Below are 22,110 nucleotides of genomic sequence, written 5' to 3'. Positions count from 1 at the left end.
GAGAAAGCAGACACAGACGGCAGGTGAGTGAGGAGGCATGGCAGTGTTCCAGCAGTTTATTTACAAGAGCAGGCTCAGCTGGATTTGGCTTGGGCTGTAGTTCGCCCTTCTGGGATCCAGGTTAAACAGCTAACAGATGATTGTAGCTGCCTTTTCTGTAAGTGCGTTGATAACGTGCATGTCTGTTTTTTGGAACCACTTGAAGATAAGTTGCGATCATCACGGTACTATAGCCTTGAATATTTCAGCATGAATCTTCTAAAAATAAACACATTGTCTTGCATAACTGTAATACCATTATTACAGCCAAGAATATTATAACTTTGTTCTATTTAATAGAACCAAGATTATATAATGCAGCCCGCAAAGTAGGAAAATCCTTAGATTTGCTCCTCAGCCATTGTAACCTGTTGAACTGTCTTTATCCCGTCCCTCTTCCCCTCTCTTTTTCTTTTTTAAAAATTGAAGTATAGTTGATGCACAGTAAAATTATATGTTACAGGTGTGCAGTATAGTAATTCTCAATTTTTGAAGGTTATACTCCATTTATAGTTATTATAAAATATTGGCTATATTCCCCATGTTGTACAATATACCGTTGTAGCTTATTTTATATCGAATAGCTTGTACCCTTTACCCCCATGTTGCCCCTCCTCTCTTCGCTCTCCCCACTGGTAACCACTAGTTTGTTCCCTATATCTGTGAGTCGCTTCTTTTTTGTTGTATTCACTAGTTTGTTGTATTTTTTAGATTCTACATATAATTTGTCTTTGTCTGACTTATTTCACATAGCATAATGTCCTCCAAGTCCATCCCTGTTGCTGTAGATAGCAACATTTATTGTTGTTGTTTTTAATGGTTGAGTAGTATTACCACACACCACATCTTCTTTATCCATTGATCTGTTGATGGACACTGAGCTTGCTTCCATATTTTGGCAACTGTAAATAATGCTGCTGTGGACATTGGAGTGCATGTATCTTTCCAAATTAGTGTTTTTGGTTTTTTATGGATGTATACCTAGGAGTGGAATTGCTGAATCATATGGTAGTTCTATGTTTAATTTTTTGAGAACCCTCCATAGTGTTTTTCATAGTGGCTGCACCTATTCACATTTCCACCAACAGTGTGCAAGGGTTCCCTTTTCTCCATATCCTTGCCGACATTTGTTGTGTTCTTTTTGATGATAGCCATTCTGACAGGTGTGAGGTGATACCTTACTGTGGGTTTGATTTGCATTTCCCTGATGATTAGTGATGTTGAGCATCTTTTCTTGTGCTTTCTGGCCATCTGCATTTCCTCTTTGGAAAAATGTCTATTTGGGTCTTTTGCCCTTTATTAAATTGTGTTTTATTTTGATGTTGAGTTGTATAAGATGTTTATATACGTTGGATATTAACCCCTTATTGGTAAATGATCTTCAAATATTTCCTCTCAGTCCAAAGGTTGTCTTTTAATTTTGTTGGTTTCCTTTGCTCTGCAAAAACTTTTAAGTTTAATTAGATCCCATTTGTTTATTTTTGCTTTCATTTCCTTTGCTTTAGGAGACAGATCCAAAAAACACTGCTGTGATTTATGTCCGAGTGTTCTGCCTTCCCTATCTTTCTCTTCATTTATTTCTTTAGGTAGAAGGCAGCATTGGGTAATGCTGTTTGCTGGTTTCATTTGGCCCAATTACATAATCAAGTGAAAGGAATGTTTTGATTTTTTTTCCATGTGTTTGGTTTGTATTTTTAAAACTCTAGGTTTTTTTTTTTTCCTGTATTTTATGTGGTTTGAAAGAGAAAATTATGTATAAATTATAATCAGAAGAAAAGATCTCACTAATTACATATAGTCTCTGTAATTTCCATTTGGTTGTTTGTAACTGTTTATATAGTAGAAGAAACTGAAGGAAGGTGAAACCAATCATGTGCTTTGAAAAAGTGGCCAACTTTTGAATTTCCATGCTAAAAGAAGGAGGGGAAAGTCATATAAATATTCATACTATTTTCAAATTTAACTTTATTATGCTTATACTTGGTGAATATTTATAACATTTCAGATAAAGCTGTTCCACTCTGAAAAGTTGTGCTGCACATTTATCCAGGTTCCTTGCCCTATTTTTCTCTACTTTTCTATCTCCTCCCCAAATTTAGCACTGTGCATTGTGCCTTCTCCCTATTATCTCTTAGGCTCTGGATGCAAAGTGCCCTTTTATTTTATCCTTTTAAAAACACCTGTTTCTCTCTGGTTAGAAAGAAAGAATTTAGTGTGCTGGTACAACTCTAGGACTGCAGGCCACGCTTCGGAATAATGTGCTGCAAGATGAGATAAATAAGACTATTTTTCTTTAGATTTAGGATGTAACTATTAGTGAGAGGCAGGTTGATTATTAGGAACAGATTCAAGATTATTGGTACATCTCTGTATTCTACTCAGAGGAAGCAAAATTTATAAAACTAGGATATTCAGGAAACACAACAGCAAGTAATTCAGGATGGCTAGAGTAAGTACTTGGGATGGAGATTGGAAAAACGTTTGGGAAAGGCAGAGCATGATCACTGTGTGCCTGGTTAAAGAATTTGGCCTTTAACCTGGTGGAGAAGTGGGGTAATAGATTCCAAATGGAATAGATTCTAATGGTTCCCAAAATGGAAGTAGTGAAAAAAATTTTTTTCTGATTGTAAAAGGAACACATGCTTGTTATAAAATGTAAATGAGTAACACCAAAAATGTGGGCATTCCCTAGAGATAGCCTTGTAGAGGAAAATTTCATGATCAGTTTTGCATTAGTGTGGATGGTGAGAGGACAAGAGAGGGAGGAGAGTGCAGCAGAATGCTGTTAGGTCTGGTGAGAATGAGAAGGACCTGCTTCTTAGTGGCAGCTGTCGGGGTAGAAAAGGGGCAAGGCTTGGGGGAAAGATCAAGGGATATTTAGGAGACAGATGGGATTCCAGGCCAATCGGATGAGTAGGGTGAATGACCCCCCAGAGAAGTGGCCAGGATGGTATCTGAGTGGATTGTCCAGAACCTGAGTCCAAATTGTGGGGTCACTAAAGTGGTATAAAAGGGAAGACAGTAGTTTTACCAACTGCATAATTCCAGAATGGAAAGTCTGTCCTTTGTTTTAACTTTCTTCTTATGTTTCCAGGCTTATTTAAGAAGGAAGTATAAAAGTAAGTATTCAATCCTGTTTTGACAGATAAGAGCTATTATATCATGCCCTTTTCTTTTACTAATTGTGTTTCTTCCTTGAATTAATTGAGAATGGCAGGTTCCGTTGAGAAACTGCTTCTGTTTTGGTGTATAACTGCAGCATCAGCTTATATATTTCACAATTTTTTTGGTTAGAATTGTTAAATTCTAAGGAATTGGAATTGGAGTGTGGTGAGGGAGGTACTTGGGCAAGTTGTCTGACCTTGAATTAAGGGTTAATTGGGTCTCTGAGTAGGGTCTTGCCTTCACTAGGTTGTGCTGTGTTTCTCACCATTGGGAACAGGGCTGTAGAGCTGACAATGTGAGACCTCTGCTCTGTGTTATCTTCATAACTATGCAGTATTAGTGTCTGGGGTTAATGGCGGGGGTTTTTGAGTCTAAGGCATTTGTTCCTAAGTCTAAAGACTTAGACTGCTGATGCCAACCTCTCTTGCTTTCAGATAGGATTAAACATGAACTCTTTTATAGATAAAATTTCCTGAATTTTAAAATATTCCCATCGGAGGGAATATAACACTTTTTTTTTGGTTATTCATCTTTGCATTGAACAATCCTCAGTGTTAGGGCACTGGGCATATCTAACTGAAATGCCTTGTGTCACTATTTTGGGGCACTTCTTGTTGAGATTTATGTTATATCCTTTGATGAGCCTCTTATAAAGAGTTGCCTGGATACATGCACTGTCTTAAAAGTATATCTCTTTTGAGGTTTGAGAAGACCTGGGTAAGGATTGTTGAATCACAAGTGTTAAATTAATTTTTTTCCCTAGAGTTACTTTCTTGTTTAAACTTTTATTATTACTATTTTACTAACCTTTTAATGGATGTAGTTACTCATCTGAGGTGTTATTCTAAATATTATGTGGCGAGAAATAGGTTTTCCTTAGAGTCATTGATGGAGGTTGTATAACAGATACACAGAGTTTAGGAGAGACATTGTCCCCTGCAGTGTTTTCTTCTACTTAATACTGGAGGGAACTAAAGAAGATCGTAATGAGAAAGATTTATTCTGAAGTTTTGCTGTTGTTTTTTTACTTATGCTTTAATGCCTATTTCAGAAAGTTTGAATTTTGGTTCTATCAGTTATGCTCTTTAAAGTCAGTTTTTTCCTCATCATTGAAAAAGTGGCTTCCTGGTACTGAGCTAAAATGTTGTAGATAGCGATGAAGCATATGGAAGCTAAGTTAATTGGTGAGGTATTTATTAATAACTTTTTCTTTGCCCCTGTATTTTATGTTTATATCTAAAAATTTAAGAGCTAATGTAATGAACATCAGTTGTTAGAGGCATACATTTCTGAGCTCAGATCCTAGCTGTTTAACTTTCACAAATTATGTGCTTCTTAGCTTTTAAAATGAGGTTAAGAACTATCTCACAGAAGTGTTATGAGGCTTGATATAATTAAATATAAAGAACCTACTATGTAAAGAACTGGTTCAGTGCTACATAGTGGGCACTAAAAGATACTGGAGCCTCCTGTTTTACCTAAAAACAAGCTTGAGCTCATAAAAAATGGAAAATTAAATCTCTTTTTCTTCCAAGTTTCATATTTCCTTTAAATTTTTTTTTTAAAGTCTAAATACCATTTCTTCTAAGCTTTCTCATCTCATGGAGATGAGGATAAATACACTCATAGTACCTTGGGGCTTTTTCGAAGAGCTCATTATTCTGCATTTAACTGCATTTAACTGCCTAGTACAATGCTTGGCTCATAAATAATCCTCTATAAATATTTGTTGTGGGGATGTCTTGCAAAGAGAGAAAATGTTCTCTATTGCCTTCTTCTCTTGAACACCTCAAAAGTTGTACTGAAAAAAGTAGATTTATTTATTCACTCAGGATACATGGTTTGTTTTGGAAGGTAAATGATATTTTATAGTTAAGGAAATTAAGTATTACCAACTGGCTTGAAATCCCGATGTCTTCTGCTATATTCCATAGTATCAGAATTTTTGTGATTTAGATGTTTGAGAACATGAACTTTTTAAAGTATTTAAGGATGGATGTTTCTCTGAACTTCACTGATTCATCCAAAGTTTATTGAGTACCTATATAGAAAAGGTAAACACATGGGAAGATTATCTGTTCATATTTGGTGCACAGATATGTTGTCTGTGCCTATGTGTATGATGGGTGCAGCAGGAAGGCTTTTTGGAGCAGCCGAGACTTGAAGGATGGATGGAGAACAGTTCAGGAGAAGGGTATTAGAAGCAGCTTGTGTAGGGGCAGGGTGGTAAGGAGTCTACAAGTAGTTTGTTTTTTTTTTTTCCAGAGTAAGAGAAAAGTTTTAATATACTTTTCATAGTAAATGATACAACAGCACACTTGAGAATCTTAGGGATTCTGACCGCTTAGAGGACACAGTTAACAAAACTGACCTAAGGACATATAGATAGTGCACCATATACTGAGTGCAGAATACATAATCTCTTTTTAGCATCTGTCACCACACATAGTTACAAATTCTTTTTTCTTGTGATGAGAACTTTTAAGGTCTGTTCCCTTAGCAACTTTCAAATATGCAATACAGTATTATTAACTATAGTCACCATCCTACAAATAGTTCTTTATGGCTGGAGCTTAAGGCTAAAGTAAGGCTGTAGATATAAGCAGAGTCCAAAGAAGTTATGAAAGGACCTGCTTGACAAGATAAGGATTTTGACAATTATGATTTGCATTTTAGAAAGATCACTGATAGCAGCACAAAGGTGGGTGGTTTACCTCAGCTACAAAACAAGTGGTCTCAACAAGATAGAGGTATATTTCTCACACTGAGGCCCAGGCTTTGTATGGTGACTCTGGGATCTGAGTTCATCCAGGACCCTAGTTCCTTCTGTCTGTTTCACTGTCCTTTGGCATAGCTTCTGTTATCTTATGGTCCAAAATGACTGCTGGGGTGCCATTCATTATTTCCAAGTTATAGGCACACTCCCAGCTAAGTCAGTCTCCTTTAAGTGGCTTTCCTGGAAGTCCTATCCAGTGATTCCCCCTTGTAGCTCACCGACCAGTCCTAGCAGCAAGGAAGGCTAGAAAGTGTACACTCTGACCTGGGAGCGTGCTGCCCAGAATAAAAGCAGGGTCTGTTACTAAAGAAGACAGGGAGAATGGGTGTATGGTAGGCAGCCAGTATGTCTGCCACAGAGAGGACTGGAAATGGAGGTTAGGGAGACCAGTGTAGTGCAACACTAAGTAGTAATATGTGTAATCTCTTACAAAAGAGATTTGATTGAAAGTCTGGAAATACGGGTAATAGTAGAGAAGCTGTTTCTCTGGGAAACCTAGAGGATTTAAGCTGTTATTTTGATACCATATTCTTTAAGGTCTTGGAGCAAAAATTATGCTTTAATTATTTTAAACTGAATTCAAAATTTTTTTCCAATTAAACTTCTAGTAAAATTAAATATTTCTATAGTGAAGAGGATTAACATTTATAAAAATGGCATTGATGGGAATTACTTTTTTAAAAAAAGTATGTAGTATGCTTTTTTATAGCCATGGAACAATATACGTTAAAAGGAATTTATAGTAGTTTTTCTGGAAAATGAAATAACAGATAATTTTATTTTTCTTTTTCTAGAGATACCTTTTTGGATGTTACACACTTAGTGCCTGTTACTTTTTTAAAAAATTGTGATAAAATGTGTACACATAAAATAAAGTAACCACTTTAATCATTTTTAAGTGTACAGTTCAGTGACATTGAATACATTAATATTTTTGTGCCACCATTACCACTGTATATCCACAAAACTCTTTTCATCTTGTAAAACTGAAACCCTGTACCCATTAAAGAATAACTCTCCATTCCCCCCCTTTCCCTGGCTCCTGGTACCCCCCCATTCTACTTTCTACCTCTGTGAGATTGACTACTCTAGGTACCTCATATAAGTAGGACCATACAGTATTTGTCCTTTTGGGACTTCCTCATTTCATCTAGTATAATGTCCTCAAGGTTAATCCATGTTGTAGTGTGTGCAGGCATTTTCTTCCTTTTTAAGGCTAAATGATATTCCATTGCATGTATATAGCACATTTTATTTTTCTCTTCATCCATCGATGGAGACTTGGGTGGCTTCCACCTTTTGGCTATTACGAATAATGCTGCTATAAACATGGGTGTACAGATATTTCTTTGAGAATCCCCACTTTTAACTCTTTTGGCTGTATACCCAGAAGTGGAATTGCTGGATAATATAGTAATTCTATTTTTAATTTTTTGAAGAGCTGTCATACTGTTTTCTGTAGCCACTGCACCATTTTACATTCTCACCAACAGTACACCGGGGTTCCAGTTTCTCCACATGCTTACCAATTCCTGTTGTTTTATTCCTTTAAAAATAATTTTTTAATAGTAGCCATCCTAATAGGTATGTGGTAATATCTCATTGTGTTGAATTTTATAAAAGTTAAAAAAAATTTTAAGAGTGAATTACGTAATCACATGGCAGCAGGTTTTAATAAAAACAGAATCAATCTTGCTACTCTTAACACCAATATTATTTGAATGTTACTTGGACATATGTTCTTTAGTCTTTTTTAGGACTTTTTTGTTTTTAAAAATTTCTGTATTTCTTTTGGTTTTATATGATGTTTCTCATTTTTAAAAACATATTTTATACAACAATTATTTGAATTTTAATATTCTAAGGAAGTGTTTCCAGTGCTGAAGAATATATATAACATGATTGAAAACTTCAGGACATTTTATATTATTTGACTTCTTACATATAGATAAGTGCTTGGTTTGTGTGATTTTAATTCCATAGACTGGATGATATAGTGACTTAAGAGTGTAGCTCTAGAAGTAGACAGTCTGGGTTTGAATCGCAGGTCTACCACTTCAGGCTGTGTGCGTGTAGGCAAGTTTCCCAAGCCCCCGTGTCTCACTTTCTTTGTAAAATGAGGGTAGTAGTAGAACCTATATCAGAGTTGTGAAGACCAAGTGAGTTAGGACCTGTAGTGCTTGAGAACTGTGCCTGGCATGTCATACATCCTGTACAAGCCTTTGCTGCATTATTGTTTTATCAGGTGGGATCTTATCTCTTTGGTTTTTAAAAATATATGCAATCTACAAGTAGTTACTGTGTCTCAGATGCTTAGCCCAGAATGGCACAAGCACTGCCTTAGAGGAGAGTGCAGTTTATTGGGTTGTTTTGGGAATTAAGAGGGCAGATTGCTAGATTAGTAATATGATACAGCCTTCTCTTGGGGACTGTGACCTGCTGGCTGCCATTTACCCTGTCTACCTCTCTAGGCTCTTTTGGCCAGCTCAGCCTTTTGGCTTTGCTTCTTTGTGCTTCCTCTGACATAGCTCCCCACATTTCTTGACTTGGCGTTCTTTGTCTCCTCTATTTCTTAGTTAACGACTTTTATTGAGTTGTTAATTTATTTTAAATGCACTGATTTAAATTTTTTTAATTAATAGACTTTTTTCTTTAGAGCAGTTTCAGGTTCACAGCCAAATTGAGCAGGAAATACAGAGTTCGCACATAGCCCTCCCCACCCACACGTATATACTCCCCTACCCTCAATATCCCTCAGCACTGATTTAAATTTTTGCTAAATATAGTATTCTGTGATTACTAGTACCTTATTTCATTTTGGTATTTAGTATAAATCTGAGAAACAGTGAAGAAGTCCTCACTGAACAACTCCGGTTTTACGAGAGATTAAGTGACCTGCCTGATGTCACGGGCAATTAAGTGATTTAGCTGGAACTTGAATTCATGCCGCCTGACTCAGGGCCAGTGTTTCTTTCTTGACACATCATCATGTTTTAAGATAGCACTTTGTTCCTTCTTTCCTAATTATTTGATGATATTTTAAAGGATTTCTCAAATTACATAAATTATAATATTGCCTCCCTCTTTTAAATTTAATAGCTAGTAAAGTTTATCCTCTTCCTTTTCTTATATACCAGCTGCATTTTGTAGTCTTCTAGGCCCTATCATCAGTAAAGAATGAAATGAAATCTGAGATCTAAATATTTTACCTGATTAAATCCTTAATTCTTTACATGAATGTTTTCAGAACAGCTTTTCATGCTTATATTTATACTATTGGAACAAGGTAGATTTCCCCATACTGCCTAGCATATGTAGTATCTGGTTCATTTCAACATTCCTGTCAGACTTAAATTAAATCTTGGCGTTAGAATATCTATACAGTTCTACTTTTCCCTCTGCCTTTGTCCTCTTATAGGTCTGTTTCTAATTGTTTTTCTCCCATATTCCCAACAGTCTCTGGTCCTAAGAAAGAATGTGCCTTGAGCTTTAGAGTCTATCACACTTCATTCTGTGAAGTATATTTTTCTACTTAATTTCTTGTATTTTACTTATATGTGTTGGCTGTCTCATATAATTAAAAAAATTGTTATTAGTATTTCCAATAGTGTAAATCACGTCTGTTGGTGAGAATATAAATTAAGGCTCAACTCTTCCCCCCCCCCCAGATAATTAGCTGCATAATATAGAATGAACTCTGAATGTTATCAGTATATGGTTGATTTGCTCGTTGTCAAATCCACAATTTGATTTCCGTGGCAGATATGTAGACTTGTGATAGGCATTTGGCATTTTATGTTTTGGGCAGTGTAACTTTAAATCTACATAAACTTCTCTGCCTTTTGCCTCTGCTGTGTTCATAGATTCCAGAAGGGCTTCGTGTATGGACCTCAAGCGTTGGAGGTAGCAGACTTTTCAGCAGAAGGTAAAGCAGAGTGTTGCCTTCTGGTGTCATTGTGTGTGTGTGCTGGGGTGGGTATGTGACAGGTGAGAGATTTTCATGAATGTCATCACAAAATAATTTATGATGATACATTTCACAAAATGTAAGACCAAGCTAATACTTGTGTAATTTTATTCAGTATTACTAAACTCCATTAAAAAATAGAAAACCTTGGAACTAAAGACAAGATTTCAGTCTCTCTGCTGTTAACTAAAGAGTAAGAGTGAAAAGAAAGGAGAGCATTAGTGTAAGGAGTAGTATATACTATTTAACTTTCTCAGACCTAGTTTCACTGTGATTTCTTCCTGGGAAGTTGTCCAAGTCATTCATATGTTGTATTCTTCCTTGCTGCTCCTTTTACTGAAAGATTGCTTCACAATAAGTAGGCAGCCTAGTCCATGACTCATGACTGGAGGACAGACATTTTTGCTATAGGTCTCATGTGCCAAAAATGTTAGTTTCCAGTATGCTAATTACCTCTCTCTTCCTAATTTGTTAATGTGCTCTTTTCTCAAGTTAGTTCTTGTTTCAGTAGAGAAACAAACACGTCCCATTATTGGTAAAATATGTTTTTACAGAGATCTTTTTAATGAGTAATTTTTAAAGAAAATAATGTCACATACCTTTCCTGGATCATGCTTCTTTGATTTTTTAAAAAATAGAAATATTTTGCCATTTATGTGCCAGATATTTATAGATACTACTTTCTGTTAATTTATGAAACCATTTATGAACTTTATTCAAATAATACTTTAGTAGAGGGTTTTTTTTTAAAAGACCTATAGCAACTAACAATGTTTTGTTCTTAGACCTAAAGTTAATAACATGGCTAGTTTTTAGATAGATTCTGAATGGGAACTAGAGGAATAATTTTCTTAGGTCTTTTGGAAATTGTATTGATATCAAGTAAGTGGCTGCATATTATACTGTATATTAAGGATGTACACCTTATGTCAAGTTAGAGTAGTACATATGTATTAAATTTCTACTCTGTGCCCAAGGATCACTCCATTTTACAGTCAACCCAGTTTGACTATTTCTTTCACTTTCTTCCTATTCAGAGAAGCTGCTTTTCTTAACTAGACGCAATAGATGAGTTTCAGGCTGTATATTGAGTTTAGCTGCAGTTTTACCTCTTAAGCCCTTTCTCCTTTCTTTTGCTCTTTTCACTGGTCATTTGGAGGATATTTTCTTTTTACCAACAGTAGATTGGAAGAAATTTCTTGAAGGCCTTTGCATATTTCATTTTTAGGCTAGTTGGCTATTTTCATCACTGTTAAATTATGCAGTCTTGTATTTATTTAGCTTATCTGTCTGTGGTGTATTTTGTTACCAGTTGAGAATCTCAATAGATTTTCCTAATCACTGTCATGAAACATGTAAAGCACTGCTCATATCAAGGCATAGGAAGACTCTTCCCCAGGTCCTCACCCCCTAACTTCTATGAGAAAGGTGTGATGAAATGAATGGTTATAAAACTAGTTTTTCAAAAATAATTGACTTTACTTTTTACAGTAGTTTCAGGTTTACAGAAATACTGAGTGGAAAGTACAGAGTTCCCATATACCTACCCCTTACTGTCGCAACCCCACCTCCTGACCCCCATCTCCCTATTACTAACATCTTGCTTTAGTGTGGTACATTTGCTATTGATGAGCCAGTCTTGTTACATCGTTACTAACTAAAATCCATAGTTTACCTTGAGATTCACTCTTTGTGTTTTATATTCTGTGGGTTTGAAAATGTATAATGACTTGTTTCCACCATTATAGTATTATACAGAATAATTTTACTGCTCTAAACATAGCCTGTGCTCTATCCATTTATCCCTGGCTCCCCTTCCTTTGAGTCACCAGCAAGCACTGATTTTTTTTTTTTGTTGTCTATATAGGTTTCCCTTTCCATAATGTTATTGTAATCATATAATATGTAGCCTTTTCAGTTTTGCTTCTTTAACTCAATAATAAGTATTTAAACTTCCTCCATGCCTTTTCATGGCTTGATAGCTCATTTCTTTTTAGAGTTGAGTAACATTTCATCGTCTGGATAGATGACAGTTAATTCACCCATTCACCTACTGAAGGATATCTTGGTTGCCTCCAAGTTTTGGCAATTATGAATAAAGGTGCTGTAAACATTCATATGCAGATTTTTGTGTGGACATAAGTTTTCAATTCATTTTGGTAAATACCAAGGACAGCAATTGCAGGATTGTATGATAAGAGTACGTTTAATTTTGTAAGAAACTGCCATACTGGCTGCCAGTGTGACCGTATCATTTTTGCATTCCCATCAGTAATGAATGAGCTTTCCTCTTGCTCCACATCCTTATCAGCATTTGGTGTCCTCAGTATTCTAGATTTTAGCTTTTCCTATAGGTGTGTAGTGGTAGCTCATTGTTACCTTAATTTGCAACATTCCAGTGACATGATGTTGAGTGTTTTTTCCAATGCTAATTTGTCATCTGCATATTTTATTTGGTGAGATGTCTGTTCAGATCTGTTGCCATTTTTAAATTGAATCATTTGTTTTCTTGTTGAGTTTTCTTGTTCATTTTTATACAAATAAATTGTATATTTTTGGATACCAGTCCTTTAACAGATACTTTTTGCAGATATTTTCTCCCAATTTGTAGCTTGTCATTTTAGTCCCTTAAAAGTATCTTTTGCAGAGCAGAAGTTTTAAATTTTAGGCAAGTCCAACTTACCAAATTAATTAATTAATTAATATGGATTCTATTTTAATATTGCATCTAAAAATCATTTTGAACCCAAGGTCATCTAGAATTTCTCCTATGTTATCTTCTAGGAGTTTTATAGTTTTGCATTTTGCACTTAGATCTATGCTCCATTTTGAATTAATTTTTGTGAAGGAGGTAAGGTCTGTGTCTAGATTAATCTTTTGCATGTGGATGCCCAATTTGTTTCAGCATCGTTTGTTAAGACTATTTTTTCTCCAATTCTGTCCTTTGCTCCTTTGTCAGAGATCTGTTGACTGTATTTATGTGGGTTTATTTCTGGGCTTTCTATTCTGTTCCATTGATCTATTTGCCTATTCTTTAATTAACACTACCTGGTCTCGATTGCTGCAGCTTTGTAAGTCTGGAAGTAATGTCAGTATTCTGCTTTTTTCTTCTCCTTCAATATTATGTTGGCTATTCTGGGTCTTGCTTTTCCATATCAATTGAGAATCAGTTTGTCAGTGTCCACAAAACAACTGACTGGGATTTTGATTGGGATTATGTTGAATCTATAGCTCAAATTGAGAAGAATTGACAATATTGGGTCTTCTTAGCCATATATATGGAATATCTCTCCCTTTATTTAGATCGTTTTCGATTTCTTTCTTTAGTTTTATAGTTTTCCTTGGATAGATCTTGTACATGTTTTGTTAGATTTACCCTAAGTAATTTTTTTTCTGGTGCTATGTAAATGTTATTGTATCTTTAATTTCCAATTCCATCTTTTCATTTCTGGACTATAAGAAAGCAACTGACTTTTGTATTGACCTTAAATCTTGTGACCTTGCTATAAATATTTGTTCCAAGAGTTTTCTTGTTGATTCTTTGGGATTTTCCCCAAAGACAATCATAACAACACAATTTTATTTCTTCCTTCTCAATCTGTATACTTTTTGTTTCCTTTCCATATTTTATTTTATTGGCTAGGACTTCCAGTAATTTTGAAAAGGAGTGGTGAGAACAGATGTTCTTGCCTTGTTCCTGATCTTATCCAGGAAACCATCTAGTTTCTCTTCATGAAGTATGATAATCTCAGTAGATTACTTTAGTCAGTAGATTACCCATAGTACCTTCCCTTCACCTAAACTTCTTTAAAGATAGGATTAAGTTGATGGTTATAAAATAATCTAAATGATGGGATTCAGGCATTTTTTTCATGTAATACCTTATATTTAGTAACTATGCACATTACTTAGTTCTACTCTTTTGTGAACTTCTGTAGGGCAAAGACTATATCTCAATATACTGTTGCAACCCTTGTAGTGTCCAGTATGCACTACAGTAGGCATAGCTGTTTGTTGAATGAAAAACTTAATTCTACACTCTTATTGTAAATCTCTTATCTTATTAGAAAAGGCAGATAACCAATAATATCAGTCCTCTAATCAGTTATTCAATCAGTCAAATATTTGTTAGTTGTAAGGTATTGTGATGGCTACAAAGACACACAAGATTATGATATCTCCTCTCAGGAAACTTATCATCCATATTAATTTCCAATCTCATGTTCCATTTTTGCTGATACATATTTGCCAAAAACTTGTGTTCGTCTATCTCTTCCAAAGCATTTTGATTGAAATGTCTGTTCATGAACTTTTTTCTTATTCTTTTAAGAAAAGTTTACAGTTTTGATGCAGGAACTGACATAGTGCCTATGGTGGGTAGTGGACACTGTGCTAGATATTTACATATGTGATCTCATTTATCTTGAAAATTGTGCAATGTATTATTATGCCTGATTAACAGTTGCAAAAATTGGTAACATGAGGGTGTAAGTAACTTATTAGTTGTGTGACTTAGTATTATAGGTGTATAATTCCATACCCTATGCTCTTTAAATCACATACTATAGAAAAGTTACCTTCCAAAGTGGTATATGATGAATGTCATGTGTATAGTACAGAGATGTGCTTGGTGAATGCAGGAAAGAGGGCTTTGATCTCAGGCTAGACTGCTCACAAATTTCTGGAAAGCTTGACCTTGTCTAATGGATAGAAGAATAAGGGAAAGAGAGATCAGGAAGATCAGTCATGTGGAATAGACTGAGAGTCAAAAAGAGCAAGTATTTTGTGATTTGACAGTATAATATAAAAATATAAAAATTTCTACTGTTGCAGTAAAATGCAATAGAACAAATTTTGTCTATTTTAAACAAGAAGCCCTCCATTTTTCTCTTAAAGTAATTTTGACTGAATTTGCTTATTAGGTGTTGAGTGTGAGTAGATCACAACCATTGCTTAAGTCCCACATCCTCAGTCTCCAAAGTCATCTTTGCTCAGTTAGAACAATCAGTGTAGCAAATGTGGAGGGAGCAAAAGCCTGGGGGGAAATGGAAGATAAAAGGAATCCTTAAAAAAAGGAGTTTCCTAAAATCAAATATATTTTATTTATCCCTGTCCCATATCTCAGTTGGGTATGTACCTCACAAATAGCTATTAATATGCTAAAATCTGTGGAGTTGCAAAAGCCTTGTGGAGGCATCTTGCTTTCAGTGAGTGTAGTGTTCAGTTGAGAAGACCAGAGTAAAGTAATGTAATTAGAAAACGTTCAGCAGTGCTGAGCACCATACAATGTAGTACACACTATTACTACCGTGGGATCTTTCTCTTTAAATGATGTTCTTCAGGGTTCTGTCCTCTCCCCGCTGTCTAAATATTTTCACATCTCTATCTTAGCCCGCATCTTCCTTCCAAGCTATAGGTTCATCCAGATGCCTTTTGGACATCTCCATTTGGACAACACTCTAGCCTCTCAGCTTCTACTTACCTAAAACTTTCCCAGTCTGTTCTTTTTAACTCTGCAAATGGCACCACTATCACCCAGCTGTCCAAGCTGGAAACTAGAATCATTCCTGCTTTACTTCTTTTGTTTCTTAACCACATGTTCTGTTGATACTGTTTTCTTTACTATTATCTTTCAGATCCATCCACTTTTTATTTCTTCTGCCACCACCCTAATTTAGACTGTAGTCATCTCTTCCTTACATTACTGCAGAGGCCTCTTTGTTTTGTTTTTTGTGGGGGGAGGTAATTAGGTTTGTTTGTGTGTATATTTGTTTGTTTGTTTATTTAAATGGAGGTACTGGGGATTGAACCCAGGACCTCGTTCATGCTAGGCATACACTACCACTGAGCTATACCCTCCCCCTCAAAGTCCTCTTAATGTTAGTCATCTTGTGTCCTCTTCACTTCCAAACTATTCACAAGAACACAGATTGCTTAAAATCCTTTTTTCCCCCTTGGGGTGAAGTCCAATTTCCTTAACATGGCTTACATCTTTTGCTTGAACTGGCCCTGTCTCCTTCTCATTTTAACTTGCTTTCCCCTATCCTAAACCTGCTTTACTAAACTTGAGATGCATCATTTTCTTTTGCTTCTGAGCCTTGACATCTGCTGTTCCCTTTTTCCGGAAGGGTGATAAGAAGAAATGAAAATGTAGTGACTAAAAGCAGAGACTCTGGAGCTAGACCTTCTAGATCTAGGTGAATCTTGGATCTGTCCCTTAACTAGTTGTGTGATCTAGAGTGATCTAACCTCTCTGCTTTCAGTGCCCTCTTCTGTACCACGGGGATGGTGATAGTGTTTGCTTCCTAGCACGTTGTGAGGATTAAGAGAGTTAATATAGTTGAGACTCTTAGAATGATGCCTGCCTGGTACTGAGTACTATAAAAATGTAGCTGTTATTTTAATTCTTATTATAAATATATTGTGGTACTTGATAGCATTAATTTTTATGTTTTAAAGATGATTTGATTATATAAGGAAAAAGCTATTTTTTTCCTCATAAATTATGAGTTGATTGGCCCATTATTATTGGGATTTATCTTTGTTCTTGGATGGGCAGCAGCTTTATTTTCCTGTCTCCTTGCTTTTCAGCTTTTAGTGACTAAAATTTGATCTTAGGTTGACATTCCTATGAAATGGATCATTTGACAACATTAGGTTTACCTGACTTTTTATACAAACTAATTTAGGTCAACATATATGGAAACTTCTAAAAGAAAATTAATCCTTGATGGCTAATGGCTGACTTTTTATTTTATGATATGGTCATATTGATTAAAGTTTCAAGTAACGTCCTTTAAAGAATCCTTTGTATTTCAGATATTGTGGATTATAATGGTTCAAGTGGTTTGGATTACAGCAAGGATACTTACTATATTAGGAAATAGACTCTCTCAAAGGAAAAACTCTGTTTACCTCTCTATTCACAACTCTACTTATACCCAATCCTTCCCAGAATGCTTCTGACACTAGAAATGTGCAGTTTTTTCCCCAAACTGACCAATTCTCTGACACCAGCCGGTATCCTACAATTTAACTCAGTTTTGAAACTAACTGCTTAGAGTTGATGAAGACCCCACAGGTTAAGGGCTCAGTCCCACAAGACTGCCCCCAACTTCAGATGCCAGTTGCGATTGGTGAGTCTTCAAGTTGCCCACAACCTTTGTTTGACTTGGTTACAAATTGGAGGTGATCCTCTTCTCAGATTCAGTCGTTTACTAAAAATTGGCTCATAGAACTCAGGAAAACTGCTTTCTTAATAGATTACTGGCTTATTACAAAGGATCTATTAAAGGACACAACAGCTGGATGAAAAATACATAGAGCTAGATCTACACCCAGAAGGGTCCCAAGCACAGAAGCCTCTGTCCCCATGGAGTTTTGGGTTATATCACCCTCCCAGCAAGTGGTTGTGTTCTTATTCATTAACTCAGAAAAGTTTCTGAACTCTGTACTTTAGGGATTTTTATGGAGACTTCATTATATAGGCATGACTGGTTAAATCGTTGACCATTGGTGAATAATTCAATTCCCTGGCCCCTTTTTGGGGGTAGAAGTGGCAGTGGTGGGGGGCTGAAAGTTCTGATCACCTAGTTTGTTCCCCTGGCAGCCAGTCCCCATCCAGTGGGTATCTAGAGATTTTCCAAAAATCACTTCATTAACATAAATTCAGGTTTGGTTGAAATGAGCTTGTTATGAATAACAAAAGAGCTTCTTTCACTTTTATCCTTCTGGAGCTATTTCAGGACTAAAAACCAAATATTACAATAGAAGAAGCTCCTATGCTCTAATTACTTAGGAATTACAGGGTTTTAGGAGCTGTGAGCCAGGAATCCTGGAGGAAGACCATAACATATATTTCTTATGTCACAGTGTCACATTCTCTATTACCATAAAGTTAAGATCAACCAGGAAAAACATGCAAAAACTTAAATTTTATCAAAAGAAGATTTGGCAATGATCTAGAATTAGCTGAACTTTCAGTAGTATCGTGAAATATATTGTATATATTTAAATTTTAAGTGTTGATTTTGACATCTTGACTTGTCAGTTTCTCTTTTGAGTGTTTGTTTTTCATTGATACTTAAGATTTGAGATGATTTCATGAAGACTGAAAGCTGAAAGTATACCTAACTAAAGAAGCAGATTGATCTAGTTCTGTCTGACCTGACAGTGCTAAATTTGAGGGTGACAGAATATTTATATTTTTCTCCTCTCCGAGAAGGAGATAGTTGCTTTTTAGTGAATTTTTAGATATGATTACTTTTTTGTTTTTATCTTTAGAATATATATATTTTTAAAGAAGGTTTTCTAGATTTTCTGTTATGCTGAAAGTATTTTTTAAGTTGATCAAGACTTATAGACAAGTTTATTTCAATGCAACAAATGTTTAGTTTCTACTATTTACGAGATACTTTGTTAGCTCCTAAAGAATGTACAGAAATGGGAAGATAGTCTTCTTCCTCATTTAGGAGTGGGGAAAAAAAACCATGAGTCAATTATAAGTAATTGTAATAACAAAATAGAATATGGTGCAGTTCTTGAAAGAAGTTTGAACAAAGTGCTCTACTAATAATGATCTTGCAGAACAACTGTCAGATATGATAAGCTCTTTTCCATTCTCTCCTGTTTGACTTTGCTTCTGCATTTGATGCTTTTTCCCATCCACCTTTTAATGCTGTTTTTTTTGTTTCTGTATACAACTTTCTCACTATTTTTCTTTTAATTCTCTAATTGCTGTTTATTAGTTACTTTTCTCAAATTTTTTATTAAGAAAAGTTTTGTAAAAGCACGTAAGTTCAAACTGTAGGACAATGAATACCCACATAGCCTCCAGCTAGATTTAACTATTGTTATCATTTTTCTATGTTTGCTTTCTCACTCTGCATATATAAATATGTTTTTTGTTGTCCTGGAACCAATTGAAATTAAGTTGTCACTGTCATGACATGTCACCCCAAAATACTTGAACCTACATCTCCTAAGAATAGGGATATTCTCCTGCATAGCCATAATACTGTTATTCTACATTTAAGACAATTAATAAAATAAAAATTTAAAATAAAATTAACCATGGTAAAATTATATTATATAATAGCTAGTCTATATTCAAAATTTCTCAGGTGTCCTACTAAATAAACTTTTATAGCTGTTTTTATATGAACCACAATTTACCCAAGGTTTTCATGCATAATATTTTGTTGTTACATGTCTTGAGTAGAGCACCCTACTTTTTTTATGAGTTTTTTTGTTTTTGTTTTTGTTTTTTTTAAGGAGCCATACCAATTTTCTTTCTTTCATTCTTTCGTTCTATCTTCTTATATTTTTTGTAAAAGTAGGTTTATTTAGAGAGATACGTACTAGATAGAGTTCAGGCTGTTTCAGAAGGCAAGAGAAAGGCCATGAGGTGTGGGGGTTGGGTGCTCAGGTTAAAGTAAAAGTAGCTACACACTGCATAGACAGAGTGCCGGTCTCTGAAGATGAGGGAGTGAGAGAGGCAGCCACAAGTCATGGTGTTGCCAGTTTTTATGGGCCTGGTGGCTTCATATGCTAACAAGTGGGAGGACCATTCCAACTACCCTGGGGAAGGGGCTGGGATTCCCAGGAATTTGGCCACTGCCCACTCTTTGACCTTTTATGGTTAGTCTTGGGACTGTCATGGCTCCTGTGGGCATGTTATTTATCATGCTGATATATTACAGTGAGTGTATAATGAAGCTCAAGATCTACTAGAAGTCAAATCTCCTGCCATCTTGAGCTTCAAGGCCTACTGGGAGTTGAATCTTATACCATCTTAGTGTTAATTGCTGTGTCATTCATTGAATGGCTGTGCCCTGCCCCCTTCCCTCCTGTCTCATTCCCCCCTCAGAGATTTTACTCCCATAATCTCACGGGGCTGCAGAGGGGCAACGGTCCATCTTCTGAAACTACTTCTGGGCTGAGTAGGGGCATTGACCCTGCCTATCATGGAGTAAAAATCTCTGAATTCCTAATCTAAGGGCCTCAAGGGGCAGGACAGCCTCTTGTTTTTGTGTCAGAGGGCAGTATGGGCTGGAATCCTCACATAGCCATCCTCTGATGTTGGACTGTTGTAACCTGCTGTTTCCATTGACTTCTGATTTAGATTTGCCTATTATCAAGGACCTTTAAAAGTTTCTCCTGCAGCCTGTTGAATGATGCTGTTTATTAGAGAAAAGCTTCCCAACCCCTATGGCATGGCTATTGTGCATGGGTCATGGATTCCATTAGTAATCCTTTCAATTCTTTGGCTACTGGTGGATTTTGGGGCAGCAGACACTTATGAGTCCCTTTCACTTGTGCCCATGAGTGCTGTCAGTTTACTCTGGATACAGTATAAATATTAACATTAGGTAGGTGCCATGATGTGAAAGAGCATAGGCCACTATCTTTAGCTCTTCTCTGCTCTTTGTAATCCCATTTACCTCTATGGTTTCAACAGTTGCCTGTATAGTGATGTTTTCTTCTCTAAATTCCATTTTATTTCCTTTTATCTTCTTCTGGCTATCCAGTAGTCACTTCAAAATCAACGTGTCCAAAATGAATTTATTCTCTACTTTACAATTGGCTCATTGTCAGTATTATTCTTTTTTGGTGGGGGAGTGTCGAAGGTATAGTATAAATAGCTTTGCTTTCAAGGAGACAACACTTTAGACTAGAAACCTCAGTCATCTTCAGCTGTTTCTCTGGCTGGCTGCTTAGTTCTCTCTTACTTACACATACAGATATGTGCATTCACATTTATTCATCAAATACTTCTTTAATGCCTACAGTGTTTCTATATATATTTGGCCACAATAGGTAAGTCTGTATCTGATGACCTCTTGAATGCATTCCCTCCATTCTTATCATATTTATGCAAATTTTGGTCATCATCAACCCTTCCCAGAACTTTTACAGTGGTCTCCCTACCTGTGGCTTTAAACCCTCTGACCCATCCTTCCTACTATCTGCTCATTGAGAATACGTGTGTGATGAGAAGTTTCTCTTGCTTGAAAACCTCTGATGGCTTCCTATGGCTTCCTATTCTACAGGAATGCCAGCTTTTTAGCATATCATACAAGACTATGCTAATTTCATCTTCTTTGCTCTTTTCATGTATTACTTCATCTCTTTTGTTATAGCTATACTTGTCTTCTGCTAATTTCTTGAATATAGCATGGACTTTAATCTTCAACATATGTTCATACATTTCTGGGTCCAAAGGATTGTGACCCCTCTTCTTTGCTTAATGAAATCCCTGTTTGTCTCTCAAGGTCCACTCAGAATGTTCTCTTTGAAAATTATTTACCTGATAGCCCTCTCTCTCTACTCCCTGCACACTACTTAGCATTCTTTATCTGATGTACTTTTCACATCATCTGTTGGGGTCCTTATCAGATTGTATCCCTTGCTTGTGTGTCTCTCAGTGTAAAAGTTCACAGAGGAAAGGATTTTGTTCTTCCTGCTGTTCCTCAAGCACAAGTCCTGGCACACAGCACATGCTTACTGAAATATTTCTGAAAGGAAGATCTGGAATTACTTGTTATACTACCCCTGTAGCAAGTAAGTCTGGCTTGAGATTGTAAATTCGTGAAGATGATATTTTATATTAAAAAATTGGTTTACACTAAATATTTGCTAATGATTACTTTCTCTCTAATACAGTCCTTAATTATTTATGTTTTAAGCTTAACACTTTTGATACCTGAAGTCTTAAAGCATGACTGCAGATATGTTTGTTTTAATTAAAATGACTTCTGAGCTATAAGAATTTGCCATAATAGGAGTTTTTGAAATTTTATTATTTTAGAGCTTTTAAAATAGTAAATGTTTATCTTTTTATCTGAATTAGGATTCTGAATAAAATAAATAGTATAAAATGAAGATTACTTTTTAGAGAAAGCTATATTAATTAATAAATCAATTTTTGAGAAAAGAGACTAAATAAAGGCAGTCTTTCTAAAGAATAAAAGCAAACACGTAAACTGTCAGATTTCCACGTCACAAGGGAATCCTGAACTTGAATAAGGGGAACTATTACTGTACTTTGGTGATGTTTAGAGAATGAGAAGATGAAATATTTGATAGATAAAAGTATAAAGAAGGCACTAGTGTTATTTGACATTATTCCCTAATAAGAAGAATACAAAATAATAATAGTATC

At 35.6% G+C, this 22,110-nt stretch overlaps 1 protein-coding gene across 3 annotated transcripts in view; it reads left to right on the top strand.

The window, feature by feature from the left end:
* CDK19 (cyclin dependent kinase 19) overlaps positions 1 to 22,110 on the top strand; it is a 136,335-nt gene that overhangs the window by 21,003 nt on the left and 93,222 nt on the right. The window contains exon 2 of one of the 3 annotated variants that reach the window (XM_032484698.1): positions 9,844 to 9,905. The exons of the other annotated variants lie outside the window; for them this stretch is intronic. The gene's annotated coding sequence lies outside the window, so the exon portion shown is untranslated. The remainder of the gene's footprint in view (positions 1 to 9,843; positions 9,906 to 22,110) is intronic. 3 annotated transcript variants of the gene reach the window in all.

Source organism: Camelus ferus, chromosome 8 (assembly GCF_009834535.1).
Source record: "Camelus ferus isolate YT-003-E chromosome 8, BCGSAC_Cfer_1.0, whole genome shotgun sequence".
Taxonomy (NCBI): Eukaryota; Metazoa; Chordata; class Mammalia; order Artiodactyla; family Camelidae; genus Camelus; species Camelus ferus.
This window is presented reverse-complemented; position numbering and strand designations above follow the sequence as displayed.